Source organism: Schistocerca americana, chromosome 1, assembly GCF_021461395.2.
Source record: "Schistocerca americana isolate TAMUIC-IGC-003095 chromosome 1, iqSchAmer2.1, whole genome shotgun sequence".
NCBI lineage: Eukaryota > Metazoa > Arthropoda > Insecta > Orthoptera > Acrididae > Schistocerca > Schistocerca americana.
The window spans coordinates 1115202955-1115218006 of record NC_060119.1 but is presented as its reverse complement, the minus strand read 5'-3'; positions in this window follow the sequence as shown (position 1 = coordinate 1115218006).

The following is a 15052-nucleotide window of genomic DNA, read 5'->3' as shown; positions in this document are numbered from 1 at the left end:
TCTCCGGATTACTGAGCCGCCAGCTGGCGCAGAAGAAGTAGCCACGACTTTTATTTCCTATAATAAATGGCATAATGTTGAAAATTGTTGTATTGCGTCTAACGTTGCCGTACAGGTCCTCGGTCGGCACCCTGACGAATTACTAAGGGTTTCCAGCCCGGCAGAGGGCGGCCCCCCACAGTGCTGCTGTTCTCTGAATCTTCTACATTCCATTATCAGTCTTGTCTGTTACGGATCCCAGGCGGAGGAGCAATATTGAAATATTGGTCGGACGAGGGTTTAGTTAAGGTACCTCCTTTCTGGATCGGCTATACTTGCTTAGGAGTCCTCCGATGAATCTCAGTCTGGCGCCTGTCTTATCTGCCTGCGATTAGTCGTACACTGTGGCTCCACTTTAAATTGCTCCGTACACACACTCGCAAATACGAGAATTTAGTGGATGTGACTGTTCTGCAATCGTGTAGTCATACAGTACCGGCTCTTTCGCTCTATTTGTGCACAATGCGTTACAGTTGTTTATGTTGAGGGTCCCTGCTCCAGGCGTTCCATCTTCCGTTGGTCTTCCTGCATTTCGTTACAGTTTGCTCGAGCTGTGACAACAGTATCAGCTGACTGCTCCTGGCTGTGTGTACCCCCGTATTTCTGTGTGATCAAAGTCTCTGTTTAAGATCTAACGTTATGAACAGTACACGAACGTCTTCAATGCGCCTGTTTCGCCTCGTACACTCTGTTGCTTTAAGCCAGAAACACGTATGCTGGTTAAACCCGAACTCCCCAACAAAATTGCGGAGGATGTTGAGTGCCATGTTTCGGTAAACCGGTCTAGTCTCTGGTGACTCCTTACAGAATAGTTGCATTTCGTTCGATTTATTATCCTCATTTATCTTTGTATCTCTTGTGCTGAAAATACCTGCACGACGTTGCAAATGCCAGCGGCATACGCTGTTTTTCTTGTTTGAAAATAAACTACTTCAAGACATTTATAAATCACACCCATCTTTTGTCCCACAATCATCAACTGTTTACAAGTAGCAACAGTTGATATGTGGGAAGGGAGAGATGAATGTAATTTGCAAATGACTGAAATTTTAATACCGCTTGTAAAGAGGACCTTTGGTTGTGAATTGCGTCCTATGCAGGACCAACAGGATGGCTTAATTTTAACTGTTTACGGTTGTGTAAGAAACTAACAAGTAGTCATAAGAGAAGTAAACATGATACAAACACAAAACATGTGACAATTTACAACAAAAATTTTTAAATTTTTGCAAAGTAAATAGGGTGGATGTGAGTTAAATACAGATGTTGAAATTACTGTTTAGTGCCCAGTTTCATTGAAGTCATGGAGTTTACACTCTGGGACAACATAAGTCTGTCAGTCATCGTCACATGTAAACTAGATCAGTAGTACCAATAAGCGACTCACGTGTGTTTCGTACATTTATTAAAAATCATTAGTATTTTAATCAATAAAACGGGCTATTTTAATTGTTTTATTTTGGTTCAAAAATGGTATTTTCGTTAAAGATAAGAGATCTAACTTCCTTGTTTGTTAAACCTTGTCAATCTTTGTCTGTGACCTATGCAAATCGAGCAGCATAAAAGGATCCATCTGGGAACTTGGAAGTCTGCAGCCAATGGAGTAGTCAATCAGATTGATCATATTTTAGTGATTGCACGCCACTCCACGTCAGTTACGGATGTACGGAGCTGCAGAGGACCAAACTGTGATTCAGACCACTTTCTGATAAAATCAGTCTTGAGAGAGAAACTGTCACTAACAAATGGCAACAGAATGGGAAAGATGATGAAATGGAATACAGACAAACTGAACATCCCCGATGAAGTAAAAAAATACCAAGCAACACTAAGCAGAAAGTTGAGCAATGAAGAGACCACAGAAGGATGCTGCAGAGGAAATAATAGGCATAAGAAGGAACAGAAGAACCCAGGAGTGGTTTGATGAAGATTGCAGGTCAGCAATAGAGGAAAAGAACAGGGCAAGAACAAAAATGCTACAGAGAGAAACCAGAAATAATGTGGAACAATATAGAGAATTAAGGAGAAGAGCTAACAGACTGTGCAAGAGAAAGAAAAGAGAGTGGAATAAGAAGAAATTTCAAGAACTAGAAGAACCAGAGGAACAGAGTGAAATAAGAAAGTTCTATCATGCCATAGGCAAAATGAAGAATAGATTCCAATCAAAAACAATGGCCTGTTCCAGTAAAGATGGGAAAATGATAAGGGAGGAAGAACAGATAGTGGGAAGATGGGCAGAATATTTCAAAAATACACTAAGCACCAGCCTAGAAGATGAAGAGACAGCTGCACAGGAGGGAAGAGTGGAGCTGGAAGTAGACAATGAAACCAATGAGGCAAGAAAACCAACACTACAAGAGGTCTCCCAGGCTGTGCACAAGTCAAAAAACAATCGAGCCCCTGGGGAAGACAGCTGCCACGTTTATGTAATTGTTTACGAAGCTAAAGTATCGTATTTGGCGAATTACGAAATTACGCCATGGCAATGCAGATGTCGCCAAAACGCACAATTTTTTGTGTGCTCTGTTGTACGAAAGGCGGAAAATAAAGATTTTGTACATATTGGTGTTATGTAGTAGTTGAAAGGAGATATAAAGTCCCTTTAAAGAGCCTTAGCACCGTAGTTTCGATCAGTAAATGTCGCAGTCTTCCTCGAAAGTTGGTCTCTGTACACCAGTGGAACGTAATTTGAAACTAAAAGTAACAAAAAAAAGTTATATTATTCAGTCAGTATCTTTTTCTAGTGTACAACATGTTGCATTATCTTCCTCCATTTCCCCCTTCCTTAGATGACGCTTTATACGTGGTGGTGATTCAGTTTAATACTAAAAGTAACATAGCCTCATTTAGACCCAAGATGAATGTCAACTGCCTTGCCTGCTTAGCGTATTGTTTTAGCCACATACGTTTTGTACTGTTATAGAACAGTAATACAGTCAAGAGATGACAGCAATGTGACACTTGCTTTGTGGGTCCACAGCCATGTTGTATGTGCCTCTTAACCTGTGACACCAGTAGTGTCCTCATACTTTTGGTATTTTGGTACAGTTTATAGATATGTATATAACATAGCAACAGTTTGAGGGTCCAATGTACCTTGAATCAGTTGGGGAACAAAGATCGAACTTTACGTATTGGCAAGCTAAGTTAGATCTGTAGTGTCACGTGTGTTGTAATAAATAGTACAGACAATTTAGACATAGCAGTAACAAGAGTATAGTCATGTTTTAGTCATAAAGTGTAAGTTAACCTGTAAGTTACACTAGTAGAGTCTACATCTTGACGTATTTTTCATGTATAGTAGAAACATTTTATAGATGTGGAAATAAGATGAGTACACAGTTATGTTTTAGACATCAGATGTATCTTAACTAGTCATTCAGCGACGTTGTGTGTCAGTAAAACGTGAGAAGATATTTTGTAATGTGAGTCATCTATTTTAACACCAGATACTTTGTCAAGCATTTATGTTGTAGATTTCATCCCGCTTATCCAGATTACTTAAATCATTCTCATTACTTGTGCTTTCGAATATGATTAAACAAAAATAGGTTGCTACTGATTTTTGGTGTGGAAACGGTTGTAACGTCAAATCTTTTTTTTTTTTCTCGCAAAACTTTAAACGTACTTTGTCTGTTATGCCTACAAGATTAACATGTATGTTTAGGTACGTACTGCTCACAATAGCTGCATCTAAAACTGTACGTAAATAGGATAGGATGTGGGTAAAAAGAGTCCTGCAGCGTTTATGCGTTAGCGCAACGAAACAGCAATGTTGTTGTACCGCTGTGTCGTTTACGAGAAGGCAGCTGCGTACACAACAACTGTTAAGCAGTAAAACACTATTTTAGTGAAAGAAAAAACAATACTGTAGACGAATATTTGTGAACGCATTTGAAACCATACGAAGAGCAATTATAAAATGCAAAACTGTAGCCCATCAGCTGTATTCAAAAGTTCACAACAGCAAGTACCCCGAATGCTTAAAAAAGCGATTTTCCGTTCCAAGCGAAAAAAACTGCTTGTTGCCACGCCTGTCATAAATCTGCTGCCACGTAAAATCGGCTTGGAGCAACCTCTGCCATGTAGTATTACTAAGAAGAAGAAGAAGAAGCCCCTCTGTGACTATCATTGATAAGAAGCACCATCATCTACCATTTATAATCTCATGCTTCTGCCGCTACACGTGGGTAACCCAAAGGTAAAACGTCACTAGGGTGTTCTTTCCTTGGTTGCACACACAGTGGCAGGAGCACCGTCTGCCACGCAACATTGATAAGATGCTCCCTTCGCCATTGATGACGTTTTTCTGACACCCCGGTCCTGCCTCTGCGTGTAGGCAACACAAATAACTGTGGCATTTTTATTACAAAGATGACAGCTCGAACTATGCAGCCGATAAACCCCATGGCTGCAGTACCTCTCGTAACGAAATGTCGTTCATTATCATTGGCAATTTCTTGTCGCAGCATGCGAGGAGGCTACGAGTGTATGCTGCATCTTGCAAGTGCGTGTATTACAGTAGTACAGTGTGTGTGTGTTGCATTCTCATGTTTAAAATAAATTGATATAAAAATATCGCAACACCAACAAGGAGTTGTGCGACATAAACTAAAGTTGGTAGGCGTGTTTCTACATCTGAAAGATGACCTCCGTTCGAATTTCGTCCGAGACGCATGAGAGTAGCGCTAGTAGCGCCACTGCGAAGATGCCAATCAGGTTTGCTTTACATACACTCCTTAACGGTCGTGAGCGTTAGTCACCCTTGAGATAGGACGTGGCGAGTCGATGTTAATCAAGGTAGGCTTTAAGGCGACAAAGATGACATTATCACACCTCACCGAGTTCGAACGAGGTTGTGTAATAGGGCTACGAGAAGCTGGATGTTCCTTCCGCGATACTGCAGAGTGACGTGGCAGGAATGTAGCCACAGTACATCATGGCTGGCAGCGGCGTTCACGGAATGTGCGGAGGCAAGATGACGGGGCTTCGGATGGCCACGTGGCATTACCGAGAGGAAAGCCATCGTGTTTGGCGTGTACCTCAGCATTTGCAGTAGCAATTTCAGTACAGTTGACAGCACACTGACACAACGAACTGATACAAATCGGTTTCTTCAAGGACAGCCCCGAGCCAGAAGCCCTGTAACGTTTAATCCGCTGACCCCGAACCACCACCAGCATTTGTGACTTCAGTGGAGGGCAAGGTGGAGGTTTGTTGTGTTTTCTGATGAAAGCTGGTTCTGCCTCGCTGCCAATGAGGGCGTGTGTTGCGTTGGACGCGGCCGATTGAGATCCTGCAACCAACATTTCTGCGTGCTAGACACACTGGACCTACACCCGTATGACAGCAGGAGCACTCTCGTGGTTATCCCATGCACCCTGACTGCGAATTTGTACGTCAGTCTTGCTATTCGACCTGTTGTGCTACCATTCATGAACGGTATTCCAGCAGATGTTTTCCGACAGGATAACGCTCGCCCACATACCGCTGTTGTAACCCAACATGCTCTGCAGTGTGTCGACATGTTGTCTTGGCCTGCTCGATCACCAGATCTGTCACCATTCCAGCACATACGGGACGTCAGCGGACGACAACTCCAGCGTCATCCACAAACAGCATTAATCGTCACCGTATTGATCGACCAAGTGCAACACGCATGGAACTCCATCCCACAAATTGACATCCTGGACCTGAATAATACAATGCATGGTTACAGCGGCTATTAGTACACCACCATTTCACATGTGCAACGGCTTATCTCGGGCTTGCGTTAACGTGTGATGTTGCAATGTTATCCACTTAAACATGTTAACTAGACAAATGTATCTCCGGAATTTCATTTCTCTATACTGTTTGTTATTTGATGTTGCGATTTTTTTCCGTTTGTGTAGTATGGGCCTTTCCGTGTACATCAACGCAAACCGTGGTGCCGATAGAAAGCTGTGAGAGTAGATCGCTGTTGAGCAGTGACTTGTTGGGAGTCAGTGAAGCAGCCTCTTGGACGCTGTGATGGCACTGGCTGTCGTCGCGTCTTGTGGGCCGCGGCGCCGCCCAGGACAGGCGCCGTGTCACAGTGTCTGCCATTAAAGCGACGCCGCTGTGGCGACGGCTGGCGCCCATTTGGCCGGCAATCAATACGGCCGCAGACTCCGTCACGGGACACTGTACCCACTCACACTGGCATCGCATCGATCCACTTGTAACACGTTATTGCCAAGCGCCTTTAGATAGGTGGTACGGAGGAGCAGCTTTCCAATTTCCGTTTTAAACGGTACAAAATATATATTGGTCACTCCCCTTAAAAGAACACACTGGTTGCTTTGGAGTGCTGTAGATGTGGTAACAGGCGGCCATGTGACGCTCCACGACACTGGAGTGGTATCGTGACTAAAAATAAAAGCACCTACAGCCGCCCTTATGATTTTATTTTATTTTGTCGCTACCAGTTTCGACGCTTCGTTGCGTCATCTTCAAGCTGTTTTGATGTGGTACAGGTTGATACGATCCCCATGCATAACCCATCAGTTGCACGGTGATCGTATCAACCTGTACCGCGTCAAAACAGCCCGAAGATGACGCAATGAAGCGTCGAAACTGGTAGCGATAAAATAAAATCATGAGGACGCCTGTAGGTGATTTTATTTTTTGTCACGATAGTAGACGTCCTGCTAAAAGGATGGACATACAAAAGCTTGGAGTGGTATGTCTGTGCCAGCTGGTTTTACGAAATCAACGCCGTATGATGGGTCGACGTAGAGACGTGACAGGTTGCCGGTGCCCCTGGTCACACTCTGATCGAAGTTGTCCAAATGGTTGGTGTGTCGACGCAGACCGGTTAGCGTGTCTGCGAGGAATGTTGTACCACTCGCAACAGCGTCAAGAACAGTCATCGTAAAAAATCCTCAGTGACAGATCCTGAGACGAATCTCATGGCTTGTAAATGACTATCGGTTTCCAGTGCGACAGGAATTGATGCTGTCAGTGAATCCAGGTCCATCTCAAATACTTTCCTAACAAACATTGCGAAGGGAACTGCGTGCAATGGATATTTGGAGTCAGGAACCTTGCAGAAGCCCATTGCTGACAGCGACATATCGAAATAGGAGTATTCAGTGAGGCAACAATAGCTGCCTGGAGGCAAAAGTCATGTTTCTCACTCTCCCTTTCCCTCCAGATGATGCGAGTCAAGTTTCTCCCTCCCTCCACCTCTCCCTCATGACGCAAGGTGTCGAGTGCACCAATGGCCGAATATGTGTGGAGAACAGTTCACGTCACACATCATTTTGTGATGTGTTGCTGGTATTTTTCGGCCCATGGCTCGGACCCACTCATTCACCCGGATGTATCTGGGGTACAGTCAAAAGGTTCGTGTATGCATACATTGTTGAAATATAGTGGCTTGGCTTACTGTTGTTTATTTTGTTGCATAATAAGCCAGGTACTAAATTTTACCGGTATATAACTACATGAACCTTTTCACAGTAATTCAAATATATCTGGCTGACATGTTAATCTCTCCTAATTTTTTGTTTTATTTTATTTTGTGCTAGCTGTCCCCGGCCACGCGATGTTGTGGCTCAGTTTGTTTAAATGGAAACGAAAGAAAAAAAAACACGTTTCTGATATTTACGGCAATTGGATATATGTGCTAATCTCCTTCCCTTGCCTGTCTGTGTCCACCTCCCCCTCCCCCCTTCTTTGTCCATCTCCTCCTCCCTCCCCCTCTCACTGTCCATTACTTCGTCAGCTTTGCTACCAACAGTACGATCTCTCTTACGGGTGGGGCGTAATAGCTCAGTCGGTAGAAAATGTGTCCACTAAAGGAAGAGGTCCTTAGTTCGAGTCTCACTCCTGCACAGTTTTAATCTGCTAGGAAGTTTCACATCAGTACGCACTCCGCTGCAGAGTGAACATTTCATTTTGGAAACATCCCCCCAGACTGTGGCTAAGCCATATCCCCGCTATATCCTTTCTTGCAGGAGTGCTTGTCTTGGAAGTTTCGCAGGAGAACTTCTGTGAAGGTTGAAAGTTAGGAGATGAGTTGCTGTCGGAAGTTAAGCTGTGAGGATGGGGCGTGAGTCGTGCTTGGGTAGCTCAGTGGCAGAGCAGTTGCCCACGAAAGGCGAAGGTCCTTAGTTCGAGTCTAGGTCATTGCACACAGTTTTAATCTGTCAAAAAGTTTCGTTACGAACGTACTTTTGGTGAATTATTATTAAGTTTCAACCGCGACCAAGCTTCCATCGAGCTGTGTATAAAATTGAAGTAAATGACATACGACAGTGATTTGAAAACAGTTACTTCCAAGTTAACAACTGCGCAGCTTTGCACCGTTCCAATTCTTCCAGCCCCCACGTTAATAGCCACCACAAGAACCTGAATCAGCGATAGAGGCTGACTTGTGTGGGTTGATGAGCTCGAGCTGCCACTCCAAATTGTCTGGCCGTGTTAAGTTCGAGCGCGGGATGGGCAAGATGCACGATAACAGCGCATCTGATCGTGACAAGGCTGTGGCTTCTAGAAACACCCATCTCCGAGATCGTGTAGGCACGGGACTTTCCACCTGCCACCGCACCAAGGGTGACCAGTGAATGACCCGCTTTGGGGTAAGCTGTCGCTAATTTATGTTGGACAACAATGAGTCACCTTCGACCATAATGGAAGGTACCAACGAGAGTGCACCAATCAGTTGTCAACTTCGTGCTGGATGACACCATGACACCAACTGGGAACAGCCATATGATGCAGGCCCACTTCCATGATCTCGAATAGACACACGTACCCTACAAGTACCTAAAAACCCACACGAGACGATGTGGCCGCATGCCAAAAGGGCACCATTGGTGAAGACGGTGGGAAGTTGTTTACGTGAGATGACATGTTGCACCTGATGCGTCCTGCATCGTCTCCTATGACCGAACGATATAGGAGCTTGCAGTACAAAATGTTTTCTGCAAAAAGTGCGGAATGTAAAGATCGGAGTCATGGACCCGTCAAAAACTGCTTCTTATATAAAAATATCGAAGTATTGCTTCTGTTTTCGTTTAAAAAATGGGCCGTTTTAGATAGTTTAACGAAGTGGTGCAATATACGAGGTCGATTGAAAAGTAATTCCTCCACCTTCGTAACTCTTCAACAGTTAGCAGCATTGGTATGCGGCAGGTACTGGCTTGTTCTGTAGCCTCATCTCTACAGCTCTAGTTGGCGGGAAGCCCTAGCAGTGAACGGTTGTGTTGTTACAGTGTAAAGTATGGAACTCTGCGCAGACGGTCCGTCAATGAGATTTAAGCAACGTGCAGTCATTGAATTCTTGACAGCAGAAGGTGTCACCCCAAAGGAGATCTATCAGAGAATGAAAGCAGTTTATGTTAATTGTGTTGATGTGAGTACTGTGCGTCGTTGGGCGAGTAAGTTTGAAGATGTTGAGGCGGGAACATCTGACCTGCGTGAAAAGCAAAGAGTTGGACGTCTTGTGACAGCAATCACCGAATTTCACAAGCAAAATTTTTTACAGATTGATTAAGGACGATCGTCGTATCACTCAGAAAGAAATTGCAAACACAATCGGCATTTCACAAGAACGTGTGGGTCACATTATTGCTTTGCTTGACTATCGGAAGATCTGTGCACGATAGGTACCCCGGATGCTGACTCCTGAAATGAGAGTGCACAGACTTTGTTTGCCAGGAACTCCTCTCGCGTTACGAGAATGAAGGTGACGCCTCTCTCCATTCATTTGTGATAGGAGACCACTACGACCCAGAGACGAAATGTTAGACTATGGAATATCGACACAAAGACTCGCCCCCCAAAAAAGAAATTCAAGACGCAACCCTCAGCTGGAAAAATTATGGCCACAGTGTTCTGGGACGCAGTGGTGCTGAACAACAATAAATTCAGAGCGTTACATCACAACGCTGCGAACTCTGAAACGATGGCTAACAAGGGTCCGAATGGAAAAAGGGAAACGTTTTCCTGCAGCATGACAATGCCAAACCGTACATTCACGTACCACACAGCAGAACTTCAGAGACTGAATCTCACCACCTTACGGCATCCTCCATACAGTCCAGATTTAGCACCGTCTGACTTCCATCTGTTCCCGGAAATGAAAGACGATCTGTGGGGACATCCTTATGCTTCTGATGAAGACGTTGAGGGCACTGTGAGCAGTTCAGTACCGAAATGTTTTTAACTATGTTGCTAATATGTGATGTGCTTTTAGCGTAGTTTGCTAAAATCTTGCCGGTTTTTGTTAATATCTAAACGAAGTTGTATGTTGTGATTTGATGAATCTGTACAATGTAATAGACGGCACTCATAGCGTGTTATAAAGACTACGTATACGGATTTGAGGAGTTATTAGAGGAGATAAAAAGAAACACTTTTGTTATGTAACATATTTCCCAAGTGCACCATTTTTCCGCGAGTGGTTCTTTAACGGTTCTATGCTGGACTTGCTTTAGCCCGACATTCACAGTTGTTATGACTGCGTCGTATGCAGCACGTTGACGCTGGAACCTGATTGGCATCACAATTACATTTTATTGCTAGGAAGGCTAAGTTGTTGTTATTGCTGGCGATGTCCACATTCCTGGAAAAACTTCACATTGTTATTGTTTTATATTATCACGTATTTACAAGAACGTTTCTACTGATTTTTACAGATTGTTGATGATTGGTTACACTCTGTTAGCTCACCTGCATGTCATTTACGAGGAGGCACAATGGAGCCGTCCAGCAGCAAGGAGCCAGTACGAAGAATGATTTGCGGGAAGAGGTTGCCACATAACGTAACTTTTCAAAAGCTTAATGGCCGTACTCGTGTAACAGGATCCCTTATATCAGACCAACAGGAAACTGGTAGACCTCGCAGTATACGGACTGTGCATCCACTCAAATATCAGAAAGTACAGGACCTACAGCTGATGACTTTCACCGGCATGTGCGTTTCAGCTAATGCTATTTACACCAAATTATTAACATCCCTGCCTTCCAAACGTCTGTTTTGTTTACTGACGAAGCTGTCTTCACAAGACAAGGAATAGTCAACAGCCGAAATAGACATGTCTCTGAGCGGTCCACCACCAACAGAGATTTACCGTAAATGTGTGGGCTAGTATTGTTCACGACCGTGTGATTGGTTCGTATTACTGCCGAACACACTCGGTGAAGTGCTACCGGAAATGATGGGGAATGTCCCCCTACCAGTCAACCATTATGGGTCAAGCATGACGGGGAACCTACCACACTTTGCCGCGGACATCAGAGAACGTGTGGACAATGTTTTCCCCAATTGCTGGGTTGGGAGGAGTGGGCCAGTATCGTGCACGCCACCTTCTCCCGATGTGAATCACGGATTGTTTATGGAGGAGGAGGAGGGGGAAGAATAGGATGGAGATTAAGTGTCTGGTGTACGAGACACTGGTAAATACTCCAGAAGAACTGGTTGTCCGTTTTGGTAGAGTTGCAGCCATTATTGGTTAAACATCTGGTTGTTTTGAGCTTATTAGACAATAGTTCGGCCGCGCGGCTTGAGGCACCATTCACGGATTGCGCGGCCCCTTCCGCCGGAGGTTCGAGTCCTTCCTTGGGGATCAATGTGTGTGCTGTTCTTAGCATAAGTTGGTTTAAGCAGTGTGTAAGTCTAGGGATCGATGACCTCAGCAGTTTGGTCTCTTTAATAATAATAATAATAATAATAATAATAATAAGAATAATAATAATAATACAGTCGTTCGCACCAAGGTGTCAGTTGTCCGGCAATGAAACGGACGATATTTTCAGCAACACCTCTAAAACAATATTCACTGCAGTTACTGTCTCTGAACGTCACAGGCGTCAAAACTGTCACGGATCTCTAGCGGCGAAACGGTGCACCAGTGACATTTTTGCCATATAACAAAGTTTATCTTTATCTCTTCTATATACACTAAAATTTCGTATACTTAGTTTTATTCACCCTGTATATACGAATCGATTGCATCGTGTCCAAACGTACTGGCGATATACGCATCTATGTGTTATGTGTCATCAGGCGATTACACTACTCTAAACTACTCTTTAGCATGTACATTTTAAGGCTTGACGGTCTAAGTCCTAGTTGCACAACCAAGGACATAGATATTCTAAGTTATACATTTCTGATGAAGTTACTGTCGATCTATATGACCTCCGATATTCTAAATTGTAAGTAATATCACTGGACTGGTGGGAAAAAAGCTGATTCAGTCTTCAGTTTATGATAGGTCTTTGACCAGACGATGTGCTGAACACTGGAGTTGTGCGCTTGGTGACTGACGACGTATATCTAATAAGGTGTGTGTGTGTGTGTGTTGGTGAGCTAAAACTTTATGACCACTGCCCACCGTGAGAGTGGCGTTGAGGCCACATCACCTGTAAGAAAAGTATACAAGCGGAGCAAAGGCGAATGGGGAATCCCCAGGCATGGACATTTCCGAGCGTCAACGGCGTGGCCGGATCTAATATTTGGCAATGCCAATTACCACCAGGAAACACCAGAGAAAATGGATTAATGGATTAGCAAGAAGCGAAAACAGAAATGAAGAATAACATGGCAAAAAATAACAAGAATTGGATGAATAATCGCAAGGTTTTAACCCTGTAGAACAACAGGGAAGAAGAAATCCCAATGAAAATCCTTGTTTGTCATGGGGAATTATTCTACCAACTATAAGGGCCGGAAATGGGGAACTCCATTGACATGAGCGAGACTGAGAAAGAGCAGATTGTAAGGGTCTGGCACCTGGGAACGAGCATTTCTGGTCTGCTGTTCGCGTGCAGCTGTCGTGGGCAGTGGCTGAAGGACGCCGATGCCACGAGTAGGCGTCAGGGTGTTCTGGGTAACAGGCTTAGGCATCATTTGCATAATAGTATATAGCAAACCTTTCTATTTAGCAGATTTTAACGGCTTAACATTATATCAGGTTAAAGGTGTGTTCCCTGGCGTCACACATATAACTCTGTTCAGTTGCAGCATCTAAATGAAATAGTTAAAATACAGTACGCCAAGAGACATTAAAGTACATTGTATGCTTAGACTGTTGAGGCTAAAAATTGTGACTACTTGCTGAACAGCATGTTAGTCCGCCTTTGGTGTGTAATGGAACAGCCATTCTGCGTGAGTCCTTGATAAATTTCCGGAGGCAATCTAGCACCTGATGTCTACGCACAGGTCATACAATTCCGGTAACTTCCATTGGGCTCAGGTCAAGCATATCTAGTGGGCGAGACTCCAACGTGAGGTCACTATAGTGTTTCTCAAACCACTGTGGCACGATTCTGGCCTCCGCTGGAATGTGCCACCGCTGTCTTGGTCCCTAATAATGTTCACATAGTCCATAGCTCTGAAGGTACTGCCATGCAACCAAATGAACACAGTACTAAGATAGCCTAATATTTTTTACAATGCATGCGTTTGATTTTAATCAAAATGTCTCTCTCTGACAAAGTATTCTCCTCTTTTATTTTATATTTTGTGTTTTATTCTTTCGAGTAAGGTGTTTATTTTATGCAACCACTTGAAAACAGATACACAACCGAAACTGTGCAGTAGTGAGGAAAGTAAAATAAAAGAATATTTTAATTCAAACACTTAAATTCACTTTCGAATCTGGTACTCTGCAGTCAGTAAATTGTACGCCACAATCTGTACAAGCAATAGGAGGAGAGTTTCCGTTAAAAGCCCGTACCGAAATGCCATATCGGCATACTCACCGTTAGTAAACACATGCGGCATGCGTAAACGATACGGTAGAATTGGCCAACAAATGATGGTCACAGTGGAAAAATTGAGTTGTGCAAACTCAGCCACAACTTCACTACTTGAATTTCAAACAAAAATAACACTTGATAAACAAACCCATAGCAACTGTGATTCCAACACCGGGAATGAAACCAGCTTCATTCATGTAATCAACAAAAATTGGTCACAATTTAACCGTGTTTTATTGGAATTAGTGTAGACCAGCACCTCTTAAAACATTTACTGTTCGTCGTGAAACACCCTGTACGTCACGGTGGTCTACGGAGCTCTTACAGAACAAAGCGATAGGGATAATATGGGAGTGTGCGGTAATGCAGTGGAAGCGACGCGCCAAGTAATGTGAGTGATTCTGAGCAGCAAGACCTTGGTTCGTGTGGCCCCCGTGGGAACTCGATACTGGATGCGCAGTGTGCGTGCGGCAAGGTCGCGGAGAGCTCGGCAACTGTGTGTGTTGTGTGTGTGTGTGTGTGTGTGTGTGTGTGTGTGTGAGCGGGCGCACGCGCAAGACGCTGCACTTTTTCCGGATTACGACAGGAGCCTCGTGTCCTATCTCTTCGGCGCTTCGTCGGAATCCCCAGTGATTTGAACAGGGCCATTGTTTTAGATATCTTACGCCACTGCTTTATGACTTTGCAATTGACCAACAGTAGTGTGAGTTCATCCTACTAACGAACTGCTGTTTCTGTCATAAAAAGGCTCATTACGATTCTTGAGAACTTCATTTTCGGAGCTGTGGTGCTACGGGTTGTCGTATATTGCTAACTTATTATTATCATTATTATTATATATGAAAGGGACAGGATAGAATCCAGTTGCCACTTGTTCTTCTCGAACAGCATTAAGAGACCCACCAAGCTTAACATCCCCTTGTGACGGACGGATCATCATCAACTGAATGGCATGCCCACATTTCATCGGACGCTCCGGTGAGGTTGGAATTTAACCCAAAGCGTAGGATGTGCCGTGACAGAAGAAAACTTTTCGACAACAGGATTCGTACCCAGATCTCTTGCGTATCGCTGACAATCGCCATGACGAATTAAGTCATCCGAGCATGTGTGCAGGACTGATCAAAACATTGTCACTTAAGTATTCCTACTACATAGATCACATTATTCCCTTCATGAAGAGTTGCTCGAATGACATAATTGCTTAAGGGGATCGTTCACTACAAACAGAAGACCGTCATCGGATCGACAGAGGGTTCGAAGTGACCGAAAAGAAACC